The sequence below is a fragment of the Tamandua tetradactyla genome, chromosome 21, assembly GCF_023851605.1.
Source record: "Tamandua tetradactyla isolate mTamTet1 chromosome 21, mTamTet1.pri, whole genome shotgun sequence".
NCBI classification, from domain to species: Eukaryota; Metazoa; Chordata; class Mammalia; order Pilosa; family Myrmecophagidae; genus Tamandua; species Tamandua tetradactyla.
In genome coordinates, this window is record NC_135347.1 from 17,809,683 (window position 1) to 17,823,174 (window position 13,492).

The following is a 13,492-nucleotide window of genomic DNA, read 5'->3' on the forward strand; positions in this document are numbered from 1 at the left end:
TGTTATTCAAGATGTAATGGAAAGGCTGGAGGGAACTGCCTGAAAATGTAGAGCTGTGTTCCAGGAGCCATGTTTCTTGAAGATGATTGTATAATGATATCACTTTCACAATGTAACTGTGTGTGTGAAACCTTGTGTCTGATGCTCCTTTCATCTACCTTGTCAATAGACAAGTAGAACATATAGAATAAAAATAAATAATAGGGCGAACACATGTTAAAATAAATTTAGTTTGAAATGCTAGTGATCAATGAAAGGGAGGGGTAAGGGGTATGGTATATATAATTTTTTTTTCTGTTTTCATTTCATTTCTTTTTCTGTTGTCTTTTTATTTCTTTTTCTGAGTTGATGCAAATATTCTAAGAAATGATCATGATGATGAACATGCAACTTTGTGATGATATTGTGGATTACTTATTATATATGTAGAACAGAATGATCACATGTTAAGAATGTTTGTGTTTCAGCCAAAATGTCCATCAACAGACAGTTGACTAAACAAACTGTGACATCTACATAAGATGGAACATTATGCAGCTGTAAGACAGAATAAAGTTATGAAGTGTGTAAAAACATGAATGGACCTTAAGGACGTTATGCTGAGTGTGATTAGCCAGAAACAAAAGGACAAATACTGTATGGTCTCATTGATATGAACTGACATTAGTGAATAAACTTGGAATATTTCCTTGGTAACAGAGACCATCAGGATATAGAAATAGGGTAAGATATTGGGTAATTGGAGCTGAAGGGATACAGACTGTGCAACAGGACTGGATACAAAAACTCAGAAATGGACAGCACAATACTACCTAACTGTAATACAATTATGTTAAAACACTGAATGAAGCTGCATGTGAGAATGACAGAGGGAGGAGGGCTGGGGACATAAATGAAATCAGAAAGAAAGATAGATGTTAAAGATAGAGATGGTATAATTTAGGAATGCCTAGAGTGTATAATAATAGCGAAATGTACAATGTACAAATTTTAAAAATGTTTTTGCATGAGGAAGAACAAAGGAATGTCATTATTGCAGGGTGCTGAAAATAGATGGTAATTAATATTTTAAAATGTCACCTTATGTGTGAGACTAAAGCAAAAAATGTTTATTTGTTACAAAAATTGTATTTTGACTAGAGCATTTCCTAATATAACTCATGTAGCTAGTTTGATTGAATGTCATAAGTACTTTGAATCTCAGGTAGGACATGAGATTTTGATGGTTTGTCCAGAGTGATGCCCCGATGAATCCCAGAGTGATTTGATCAGTGACTGGAAAAGTATTTGCAAGCCCCCTTCGGGGAATGGTGAGAGTGGGGAGAAATTCAACTTCCCCAAGTTGAATTCTTGATATTCTTACAAGCAGTGTGGACAACCAAAGCTATAGGCCAAGCCCCCAGTCTTGGGGTTTGTTCATATGAAACTTAACCCCACAAAGGATAGGTCAAGTCTACTTAAAATTTAGGCCTAAGAGTCACCCCCAAGAGAGCCTCTTTTGTTGCTCAGATGTGGCTTCTCTCTCCAGTCAACATGGCGAGCAGTCTCACCACCCTCCCCCTCTCTGCGTGGGACATGACTCCCAGGGGTGTGGACTTTCCTGGCAACGTGGGACAGAGATCCTGGAATGAGCTGAGACTCAGCATCAAGGGACTGAGAAAAACCCTAGAATGAGCTGAGAATTAACATCAAGGGATTGAGAAAACTTTCTCGACCAAAGGGGGAAGAGTGAAATGAGACTAAATGTCAATGGCTGAGAGATTCCAAACAGAGTTGAGAGGTTATCCTGGAGGTTATTCTTATGCATTAAGTAGATATCACCTTGCTGTTCAAGATGTAGTGGAGAGGCTGGAGGGAACTGCCTGAAAATGTAGAGCTGTGTTCCAGTAGCCATGTTTCTTGATGATGATTGAACAATGATATAGCTTTCACAATGAGACTCTGTGAGTGCAAAAACCTTGTGTCTGATGCTCCTTTTAGCTACTATATCAACAGAAGAGTGGAACATATGGAATAAAAATAAATAATAGGGGGAACAAATGTTAAAATAAATTTAGTTTGAAATGCTAGTGGTAAATGAAAGTGAGGGGTAAGGGATATGGTATGTATAATCTTTTTTTTCTCTGTTATCATTTTATTTCTTTTTCTGTTATCTTTTTATTTCTTTTTCTAAATCGATGCAAATGTTCTAAGAAATGATGAATATGCAACTATGTGATGATATTAAGAATTACTGATTGTATATGTAGAATGGAATGATATCTTAATGTTTTATTTGTTAATTTTTTTAATTAACAAAAAAGTTAAAAAAAAGAAAAAATAATTGAAAGAAATAAAAAAAGGTAAAAAAGAATGTTTGTGTTTCTTGTCATATTTTTTTAATTTAAAAATTAATAAAAAATTTTAAAAATTTCCCTGTGGAATTATAGGTATGAGAAAATCATAAAACATCCAGTTGTTCAGTATATGAGCGCAACTCCACAGTTAAAATTGTGATCAAACAATATGAAGTGTTTAGAACAAAGATCTGATTGTATGAAGAAAGTAGTAGTCCTAGATACAGAGAATTGTTAAAATACGAACAAATTACTGGGGGTATTTATAGACTCTTCTGGCTGTATCAAATATTGTTTCTATTCAATGAATCTTTTCCAGAAGTATTATGTGCAGTTGGATTTGTCTTTATACTATTTTAAAAATAACTTATTTATAATTGTTAATTATGAAATACTTTAAATATGCAAAAATAACAGGCATCGATTTATTCACCACATGCTCAGATTTTGCCATATTTTTGTGGGCTATATGCCTATTTCTTTTTAATTTTTAATTGTATAATATGACATATATATATAAAGCAAAGAAAGAAAAAAACAATAATTTTCAAAGCACACTTCAACAAGTAGTTACAGAACAGATTCCAGAGTTTGTCATGGGGAACCTACCATTCCATCATCTCAGCTTTTTCCTTCTAGCTGTTCCAAAACACTGGAGGCTGGAAGAAATATATTATAGTGATTTGGTAGCCATACTCATTTGTTAAGTCCCATTTTCTCTGTTATGCCTACTCCTTTTCCTTTAATCCTTCTCCTATTCTATAGGGATCTTTGAAAAATGACTTTGAGAAGGGGTATCCACACTGCAAGATAAGGGGAAATAACTAATTGATAATCCTAGAAAGCCTGGTCCCTCTGAATTTCAGGATTTGTCTGGCCTAGGAAACCTCTGGGAATTATATGCTCCAAGAAGGCAAACCTAGTGCATGAAACCTTTACAGAGTCTCAGTTTGAGCCCTAGGTGTTCTTAAGAGACAACAGGTGTTTTGGTGATTGGGGTTTAGAAAACCATGACAATTATCACTATCTGACTGACGCTTTGATCTTTCTTGGCCACTAAGTCTTATTTTTTTATTTACATATTTGTTTCTTAATTAAAGCACAGCTTTGCTGAGCAAAACCACTGAATCATTAGAACTTTTTTTTACCTCAGGCTGTCACTCAAATGACTTGCTTTGGAGGATCATTTTTCCCCCATCATCAATGTAGCTAGCCAACTTTCAGGGGAGCATATAGAAAAAGAAATAAATTCTGTGTGGGTGCTAAAGAATTCCTTGGAGTGTTTGGCTTAATCACCATTACCTTAGCTCACAAGCGCAACTCTGCCTTATGCATTCTGGATGCCTTATTTTATTACGCTTTCTTTCCCCCTTTTGGTCAGGAAGGCATTGTCAATCCTACATTGCCAGGGCCATACTCATCCCTGGGAGTCATGCCCCACATTGTCAGGGAGACTTTCTTCCCTGAATGGCTTGTACCACATAGTGGGGATGGCAATAACTTTCCTTGTAGGGTTGGGCTTAAAGAGAGAGAGGCCACATCTGAGCAACAAAGCGACTTTCCAGAAGCAACTCTTATGCCTCATCATGAGTAGTCTTAGCTTCTCCCTTACAGTAATAAGTTCCATGAGAGCAAGCCTTAAAATACAGAGCTTGGCCTATTTTCTTGGGAGTCCCCAATGGTTGTGAGGGTACCTGGGATTTCCCAGATGGGAGAGTTTAATAGTTCCATGTATATATATTTCCCCCTTCAGATCCTCAAGGAACTCTACCAATATGTTTTGATTATCAGCCCACCATAGTCTAAGATGTATCCTGGCATTTCACCAAGCCATAAAGAATTATAAGGCTTCATTCCTGTTCTGGATTCTAGGAGTCTGGACTGTATGAATGAGCTGTGCAGAGATGCTGTTTCAGACCATGTGTTACAGAAAATTTAGGTTCTAGACATAATAAATCCTTCTGCCTTTTATCTCGTACAGCAGCTGAAGGTCTAGAGTGCAAACTCTACCATCTTTTACCCTACATTGCAATTTGCCTTAGGCTCAGCCAAATTGGCTTTATTTTAAACTCTAGTTGAGGGCTGATGTCTTTCTCAGTTACTTCAACTATTATTATATATAGCTATGCTAACTTTCAGACCTGCAGCACTCCATTTCTGGGACCCAGGTGTCCCAGAGTTACTCAAAGTTCCAGGGAAATATCAACTCAGTGTCTCAGAATCCAAAAATATATCTACAACTTCAGATCAAGTGTGGCTGCCATAAAGGCCCACAATCCAGGCTCTCATTTTTTAAAAATAAGTATTTTCTGAGAAAGACTTTAGCTTATTTGTTCTTTTGTTTCTGGCCCATTCTGCACAACCCATTGTCTCTCCTTTCTGTAACTGCCACTTATGCTGAATTTGTTTATTAGCTCAAATAGCTTTGCTGTAGATTTCTCAGGTTTTCTAAGTGTCATACCATGTCATCTGCAAATAATGAAAGTTTTACTTCTTCCTTTCCTATTTGGATGCCTTTTATTTCTTTCTCCTGTCTGATCACTCCAGCTAGGACTTCTAGTACAATGTTGAATAACAGTGGTGACAATGGGCATCTCTGTCTTGCTCCCAATCTTAGGGGGAAGGCTTTCAATTTGTCACCGTTAAGTATGATGCTGGCTATGGGTTTTTCATATAAGCAAGCCCTTATGATTTTGAGAAAGTTTCCTTTGATTCCTAATTTTGAAGTGTTTTCCTCAGGAAAAGATGCCGGATTTTGTTGAATGCTTTTTTCAGCATTGATCAATATGATCATATGATTTTCTTTTATTTATTTATTTTTAAAAATATGAAAAGCTTCACAAATTTGCATGTCATCCTTGTGCAGGGGCCATGCTAATTTTCTCTGCATTATTCCGATTTTAGTATGTGTACTGCCAGAGTGAACACTGATCATGTGATTTTTTTTCCTTTCAATTTGTTAATGTGCTGTAGTATGTTGATTGATTTTGTTATGTTGACACATGCTTGCATCCATTTCTGGTGTGAATCCCACTTGGTCATGGTGTATAATTCTTTTAAAGTGGCATTGGATTCGATTTGCTAGTATTTTTTTTAAGAATTTTTACATCTATGTTCATTAGGGAGATTGGTCTGTAGTTTTCCTATCTTATAGCATCTTTATCCAACTTTGGTATTAGAGTGATGTCAGCTTTATAAAGTAAGTTTAGATAGCATGCCTTTTACCTCAATTTTTTTTGGAAGAGTTTGAGCATGATTGGTGTTAGTTCTTTTTGGAATGTTTTATAAAATTCTCCCGTAAAGCCATCTGATCCTAGGCTTTTCTTTGTGGGAAGATTTTTTTTTTTTAATATCCTGTATGGTGGGGGTCACGTTTTGTTCTTTTTGCCATGCAAGTTTCCCATGATTGCACACCATTTGTTGGATTTTTTTTTGTTTGCCTTTTTGTTTGTTTCTTTGGGAAGTGTATGGGCTGAGAATCGAACCTGGGTCTCCCACACAGCAGGCAAGAATTCTACCACTAAACTACCCTTGCAGCCCCTTGTGGGAAGATTTTTAATGACTGATTGAATCTCTTTTCTTGTAATTGGTCTGTTGAGATCTTCTGTTTCTTCTTGAGTCAGTATAGGTAATTCGTGTGTTTCTAAGAATTTGTCATTTCATCTAAGTAGTCTAGTTCATTGCCTTATAGTTGTTCATAATATTCTCTCATGATTTTTAAAAATTTCTTCATGATCTTCTAAAAATCAGAATCTCATTTCTGATTTTGTTAATTTATATCCTCTTTCTCTTTTTCTTTGTTAGTCTAGCTAGGGGTCCATCTGTTTTATTGATTTTCTCAGAGAACCAACTTTTCGTTTTGTTGATTCTTTCAATTGTTTTATTGTTCTCCAGTTTGTTTATTTCTGTTTAATCTTTATTATTTCTCTTCTTTTATTTGATTTGGGTTTAGTTTGCTGTTCTTTTTCTAAGTTCTCTAGGTTAAGTTTCTAAGTTCTCTAAGTTCTCAAAACTTAAATCCTTAAGTTTTGCTCATTTATAATGAGACATTTAAAACTAGGCATTTAGGGTAATAAATTTCCCTCTGAGCACTGCTTTTGCCACATTCCATAAGTTTTGATATGTTGTATTCTCATTATCATTCATCTCCAGATATTTACCGATTTCTCTAGCAAGTTTTTCCTTGGTCCACTGATTATTTAAGAGTATGTTGTTTAATCTCCATATATTTGTGAAAGCTCTGGATCTTTGGTGATTATTATTTTCCAGCTTTATTCTGTTGTGATAAGAGAAAATTCTTTGGATAATTTCAATGTTATTAAATTTATGAAGACTCAGTTTGTGTCCCAGTATGTGATCTATCCTGGAGAACATTCCATGTGTGTTAGAGAAAATGTACATACTGGTGTTTTGGGGTATAATGATCTACATATGCCTATTAGGTCTAATTCATTTATCAAATTGTTTAGGTTCTCTATTTCCTTATTGATCCTCTGTCTGGTTTTTATATCTATGGTGGAGAGTGGTGCACTGAAGTCTTCCAATATTACTGTTGAAATGTCTATAGCTTCCTTCAGCTTTTCCAGTGTTTGCCTCATGTGTTTTAGAGCTCCTTGATTGAGAGTATGAACATTTGTGATTGTTATTTCTTTTAGTGAATTATCCCTGTTATTAATATGTAGTGTTCTTCTTTGTCTTTTATGATGTCTTTATATTTAAAATCTCCTTTATCTGATATTAGTATAGCTACTCCTAGTTCTTTTGGTTACAGCTTTCATAGAAGATCTTTTTCCATCCTTTCACTTTCAATCTAACTGTGTCCCTGAGTCTAAGATGCATCTCGTGTAAACAGAATATGTAATGGGTTATGCTTTTAAATTTATTCTGCCAGTCTGTGTCTTTTAATTGGTGAGTTTAGTCATTTAATGTTCAAAGAATTATTGTAAAAGTGGTTCTTGACTCTACCATCTTATCCTTTAGTTTTTATTAGTCGGATTTATATATTATTTTCTTCTCTCTCTTTTTTATCCTTTAAATTACCATCACTCATATTATTCAATTTTGTGGTCTGTTCCAGATCTCCTTCTCCTGTCTTTTTTTTTTTTTTTTTCAGTTGATAAGATTCCCTTTAGTGTTTCTTATAGGGCAGGTCTCATGTTGGCTAATTCTCTCAATCTTTGTTTTTGAATATTTTAATCTCTCCATCAATTTTGAAGGATAATTTGACTGCATAAAGGATTCTTGGCCGAAAACCTTTCTTGTTCAGGATCTTAACTATGTCCTACCACTGCCTTCTTCCTTCCGTGGTGCCTCTTGAGTAGTCTGAGGTCAGTCTTATGTGTTTTCCCTTGTACGTAGTAGATTGCTTTTTCATGTTGCTTTCAGGACTTTATGTTTCTCTTCAATACCTGACAGTTTGATTAATATGTGTCTTGGAGTAGGCCTTTTCAGATTTATTCCATTTGGAGTTCATTGAAACTCTTTGATTTGTGTATTTATGTCTTTTATAAGGGTTGAGAAGCTTACCTTGAATATATCTTCAGCTAATTCCCCCAGCGCTTTACTCTTCTCTTTTTCTTCTGGGACATCAATGATTCTTACATTTGTGTGCCTCTTCCCTAAGACCCAGTTGCATTTTTTCCATCTTTCTTGCTGTTTGTTATTTTATGCATTCAAGTTCAACTGTTCTGTCTTGTAGCTACTTATCCTTCCTTCTTCCTCTTTGAATCTGAATCATGTCTCTCTAGTATTTTTTTAATTTGGTCTACTGTATCTCTCATTTCTGTGAGACCTTCCATTTTTCTATTCAATCTTCTAAATTCTTCTTTATGTTCTTCTAGTGTCTTCCTGATATCCTTTATTTGTTTATAAATATCCTTGAGTAGTTTTTCCATATTTTGTGTCCTCTCGGGCCTTTTGATTTGGTTGTTTGGCTGAGCCATTTCTGCTTGGATCTTCACGTGTTTTGTGATTTTCTGTTGTGTTCAGGGTATCTGATTATCTTGATATGGTTATTTTGCAAGTTGGTTTCCTTCACTCATCTGAAATTTTGCATTTACTTGGTTTTCACTGAAGGTTTCCTCTTACCCTTGGTTTGTTAGGTATTCTTTGCCAAATCAAAATCTGGATCTCATGTAGGGAATACAATTCAACTTGGGGGTCTATTAGAAGCCAGGCTGGGATGTATGGGGAATTCAATGGCAGAATGGCTGCCCACCAGAGAGGAGAACTAGGCTTGACTCCCAGGCCATGCACCACCCCCCTAAAAAAAGATAATAATAAAAAAATAAAATAAGAACATAATAAAAATATGAAAAAGCAACAGCAAGTACAATGGAACACACTTCAACAGTAGTAGGCCCCAGAGTCAAAAGGAGACACCCCAAGATATATTGAGAGTGAATTCAGACTGGTGCCCACCAAAAGGAGAGAATATTTAAGAAGAAAATAATATTAATAATAAAAATAAATGAAATATAATAATATAATAATATATAAAATAAGAAAAAAAATGTAAAATATCTATAAAAATAATGAAAAAAACAATTGTACTACTAATAGAAAATATATAGAAAGACTATTTTAAAAATGGAGGGAAGGAAAAAAAACAAACAAACCTGGGCAGGTAGGTAGTTAACTTGCCTACACTTACCCCTTCTTCCCAGCAGGTGGCGACCCCAGAGTCAGCTCCCCCTCCTTAGGCTCCTCCCTTCCCTGCTGTCTTAGCCGGCCTGCACTAACTGCTTCTGGCCAGCAGGTGGTGCGCCTGAGGCTCATCCTCCCTCAGGTCCACCTCTCCTGGTCCAGTGACTCGAGGTCTGCATGCACTGTGGAAGTGCTGCTTCTGGCCTCAGCGCTGGACAGCCGGTTCCCACTGGTGAGACTGTGAAACGGACCAGCGCCTGGAGGATAAGCCGATCTGCAGTGCTGGTGGATCCATCAGACATAGTGCATGCGGGCCAGCTACTTGGCACCCCACTAGGTGATCACTCCCTGGAGGCCTGGTAGACAATGGGTCTGTCTCTGAGATCCCACAGGTGGTGTCAACTACAACCCACAGCAGGTAGCTAGGGTAGGCTGGAGTAGAGGGAACGTAAGTTCCATCTGATCACAGCTCCCGTCATGCCACAGCCTGACCGGGTGGGGATCGTGATCACCCGACCCCACCCCGCTTTCCCCGTCTGGATTCCACCTCTCCGCCTCTCTCCTCCCGAGGACTGTCTACATACACCCCGGGACTGCAGTCCCTGTCATTTTCTCCCCATCCCCTATCTTGTTCCATGGAGAAGGAGGGAACTCAATTCACTCGGCTCCTGGAAGTGTGTCCGTTTCTTTCTTTTTTGGCATGGGCAGGCACCGGGAATCGAACCGGGATTTCCAGCATGGCCGGCGAAAACTACCACTGAGCCACCAGTGCACAGCCCTTTCCACTTCTTTTTAAATGAAATTCTACTTCTATAGCCAAACTCCAATCCCATTTCTCTTTCTTCAGTTTCACTATATTGAAGTTACTGTGTTGTTTCCCACCCATGCTTTTAATACATGTGCATTCCACAAAGAGTGCATGGTATTGCTTTATGTGTTTAAAAATTTTACATACAATACATTCCATATACCCCACTCACACACACCCTGTTTTCCCTATTTTTAACATTTTGAATTAGTGTGGCATCTTGGTTGCAACAATGAGACAATATTATTATAATTATACTGTTAACTACAGTGCATAGTTTACATTAAGATTCACTGAGTATTGCACTCCTGTATTTTAAAAAACTTTTATTCTAGTAGTATATATACAACCTAAGATTTCCCCTTTTAACCACGTTCAAATATACAATCCAGTGGTGTTAATTTCATTCACCATGTTGTGCTACTATCACCACCATCCATTACCAAAACTTTTCCATCATCCCAAACAGAACTCTGTACCAATTAAATATTAATTCCTCATTCTCTTATCTCCCCTTGGATCCTGGTTACCTGTATTCTAGTTTCTGACTCCGTGTATTTGCATATTTCAATTATTTTGTATCTGAGATCATACAGTATTTGTCCTTTTATGTCTGGCGTCATTTCACTCAGCCTGATATCTTCAAGATTCATCCATGTTATTGCATGTATCTGAACTTCTTTTTATGGCTGAATAATATTCCATTATATATGTCTATATACATATATATATATATATATATATATATATATATATATATATGTGTGTATGTATATATACACCACTTGTGGACAGTTATCTCATTCACAAGAAACAGAAGTTTCACATATCTGAGCACTTTAAGTTAATAGTAGGATTGAATAGAAATAAGAGACCAGGATAAGTGTCCTCCAAAGAAAGCAGAGGTTGATGCTGATATGTTGTCAAAAATTTGTGATCATGGGATATGTAATAAAACCTGGCAGAACCAATGTCACTGTTTGTCAAAGGCAGATAGTCTTCTAGCATGTACCAAAGTTTCTACAACATAGGGTGTACCTTTCTGTCCACAATGAGTAATGAAAATAATTTTTAAAAATAACTTCAGACTTTGAGCAGTCCTTTCTAGTCCTTTCTGTGCACTGGGATCAAGTAGGAGGGGCTAGTGTCCTGCTGAGTGAGCCCTTGGCTTTAGGACTTGAACACATGTGTGGTCTGGCCATGTACTGCCAGAAGATGAGATATCCATTTATGCACTTGCCACAGCTGGTGCATGTGACCATGTGGCTGCACTTGAGCAGGATGCCATTGATGATGGCATCCACGCAGATGCATCCTGCAGCTACAGCTGCTCACCATATGCCTTTTGATTTTCTTCATTCTCTTTATAGAATCTGTTTACTCTTTTTACCAACTCCCATTTCACAATAGCCAGAATAGTTGACGACATTCTTAGCCAGAATTTCCTTCAACTTGCACACTCTTATCCCTCTGACATCTTCAAGGCTTGACAGATCAGACAAAGAAGCTCTCCCTCTCTTTGTAGAGAAAACAGGGGGTCTGCTCCTCTAAGCTTTGTCCTCCTCCTCTTCTTCATTCTTCTTCTCCTTCATCATCATCATCATCACATCGTCATTGTCGTTATCATTATCATCTTCCATGTTTGCTGAAGCTATTTCATTGTGTACTTATGCCAGCACTCCAGATCCTGAGGTCCGGTCTCAATCCATAAATTTTCCCTGGAATGAAGATACAATAGCATAGAGAGCTGTATAGTTTGAAAAAAAAAATGAATGTGTGAATTAGCTAGCAATCTGGGACCTGCAAGAATTCAGACTGCTTGTATCCATGTCCTCCTCAGAGCCTAGTCCATGTGGCAGAACACTAGATCAGTAAGTCTTCCTTCTTTCAACAAGTATTGATTGGGATTAATCTAAGAATGAGATACTTGTCATAGATCTTTCGCCTTCAATCACACTAAGGATGCTGAAAGTCTGTCTTTTGTAGTAAGTGATATGTAGAACATCCAAGGAGATTTTCTTGTAAGACCAAGTGTGCTGGTTTGAAAAGATCATGTACCCTAGAAAAGCCATGCTTTAATCCTGATCCATTTGTGGAGGTAGCCTTTTCTTTTAATCCCTATTTGGTACGGTATGTTGGAAACTTGATTAGATTATCTCCACGGAGATGTGACTCACCCAATTGTATTAACCCTGGATTAGAGGGAGATGCGAGGCCATTCATTACAGGTGGGTCTTAATTAGTTTGCTGGAATCCTTTAAAAGAAGAAACATTTGGAGAGAGTCCCTTTTAGAGCCTTGAGAACTACTGAGAGCCCACACATCCAGAGACCTTTGGAAAACGTCCCCAGGGGAGCTTCTTGAAACAAGAAGCCTGCAGAGAGAGCTAGCAGACTTTGCCACGTTCATCACATGGCTTTCCAGTTGAGAGAGAAACCCTGAACTTTATTGGCCATTCTTGAATTAAGGTAACCTCTTGTTGGTGCCTTAGTTTGGACATTTTTATAGACTTGCTTTAATTGGGCCATTCTCACAGCTTTAGAACTTTAAACTTGCAACTCATTAAATTTCCTTTTTAAAAGCCATTCCATTTCTGGTATATTGCATTCCGGCAGCTTACAAACTAGAACACCAAACAAATGGAGCAAAAGTCCTTGCAGTAACAACATAAATGCTTCTTTCTAAAGACTGAAAATGAAAGTCCACAGGCTTTGCAAACCATATTAAGCCCTTCTTTAGCTGCTGGTGGGTGGGTGGAAAAATCAGGGTTTGGTGTAAATCTGAATGGGCTAATGTCTCTTGTAAGCTGGCTCCTGACAGCTCTGGTTCCCATGACTTCATTCAGCTGCCCACAACAGGAAGTCTACATAGACGTGGCACTCACCTGTTAGTTTGGCCTCAGCCTCACTAATTCTTTTCCCCTTGGTCCTGCAGCTGCCATCCTGCAACAGTCCTGTGGTGTTCCTGACATTTGGGTAATTCTGAGGCAGACATTAAAGGTTCTACCTCAGGCCCAAGAGGATGGGAACAAGACCTTGGGGCACAGAAGGGTCCATCAGGCATAGGGGTGTGGGTAACTGGCCTCTTACCCCTCTTCAGTCTGGGGGAGCTCCAGACAGTCCAGAGGCCCAGGATCTCAACCATGGGTGGATCGGGCTGCACCAGCTGGTTGGACCCCACTCCACCCCTGCCCCCAAGAGGAGCTCTCTGACATTCTGGCAGGGTAACCACTGAGGCGTAAAGAAAGCAGCTGCTTCTGGAGCCCCAGCTAGGTAAGAGAGGCAAGGATGGTCTTCCAAGCTTCACCAGCCTCTCACCTTCATGGCTGCAGCTGTCTCGTCTTGGTCAGCTTTGTCCGGGAACTCAGCACCTTAGCGGCTCTTTGCACAGCTGCCCTCCATCCTTCTGCTCTCTAGGTTGTTGATGTACAGTAGTCATACTATCTTCTTATAATCCGTGTTATTTCTGTAAAGTTGGTAATAATGGCTCCTCTTTCATTCTATTTTTGTTATTTATATCCTCTCTTTATCTTTGTCAATCTAGCTAAAATTTGTCAACTTTATTAATATTTTCAAAGAACCAATTTTTTGGTTCCCTTGATTCTGTTGTTTTTCTATTACCTACTTCATTTATCTCCAATTGCTCACTTTCGATTTAGTTTGCTCTTCTTTTTCTGCTTTCTCCATGTTTGAGCCTAATTTACT

The 13,492-nt window shown here is 37.9% G+C and overlaps 1 non-coding gene and 1 pseudogene across 1 annotated transcript; both read right to left on the minus strand.

Moving 5' to 3' along the window:
• Positions 1-5,157: 5,157 nt before the first annotated feature.
• LOC143665882 (U6 spliceosomal RNA) lies at positions 5,158-5,264 on the minus strand. Its single transcript, XR_013167277.1, has one exon. It is a non-coding gene; the product is annotated as a U6 spliceosomal RNA (small nuclear RNA).
• A 5,652-nt stretch (positions 5,265-10,916) lies between these two features.
• Positions 10,917-12,657, minus strand: LOC143665161 (E3 ubiquitin-protein ligase RNF34 pseudogene; annotated as a pseudogene).
• Between the last annotated feature and the right edge of the window lie 835 nt (positions 12,658-13,492).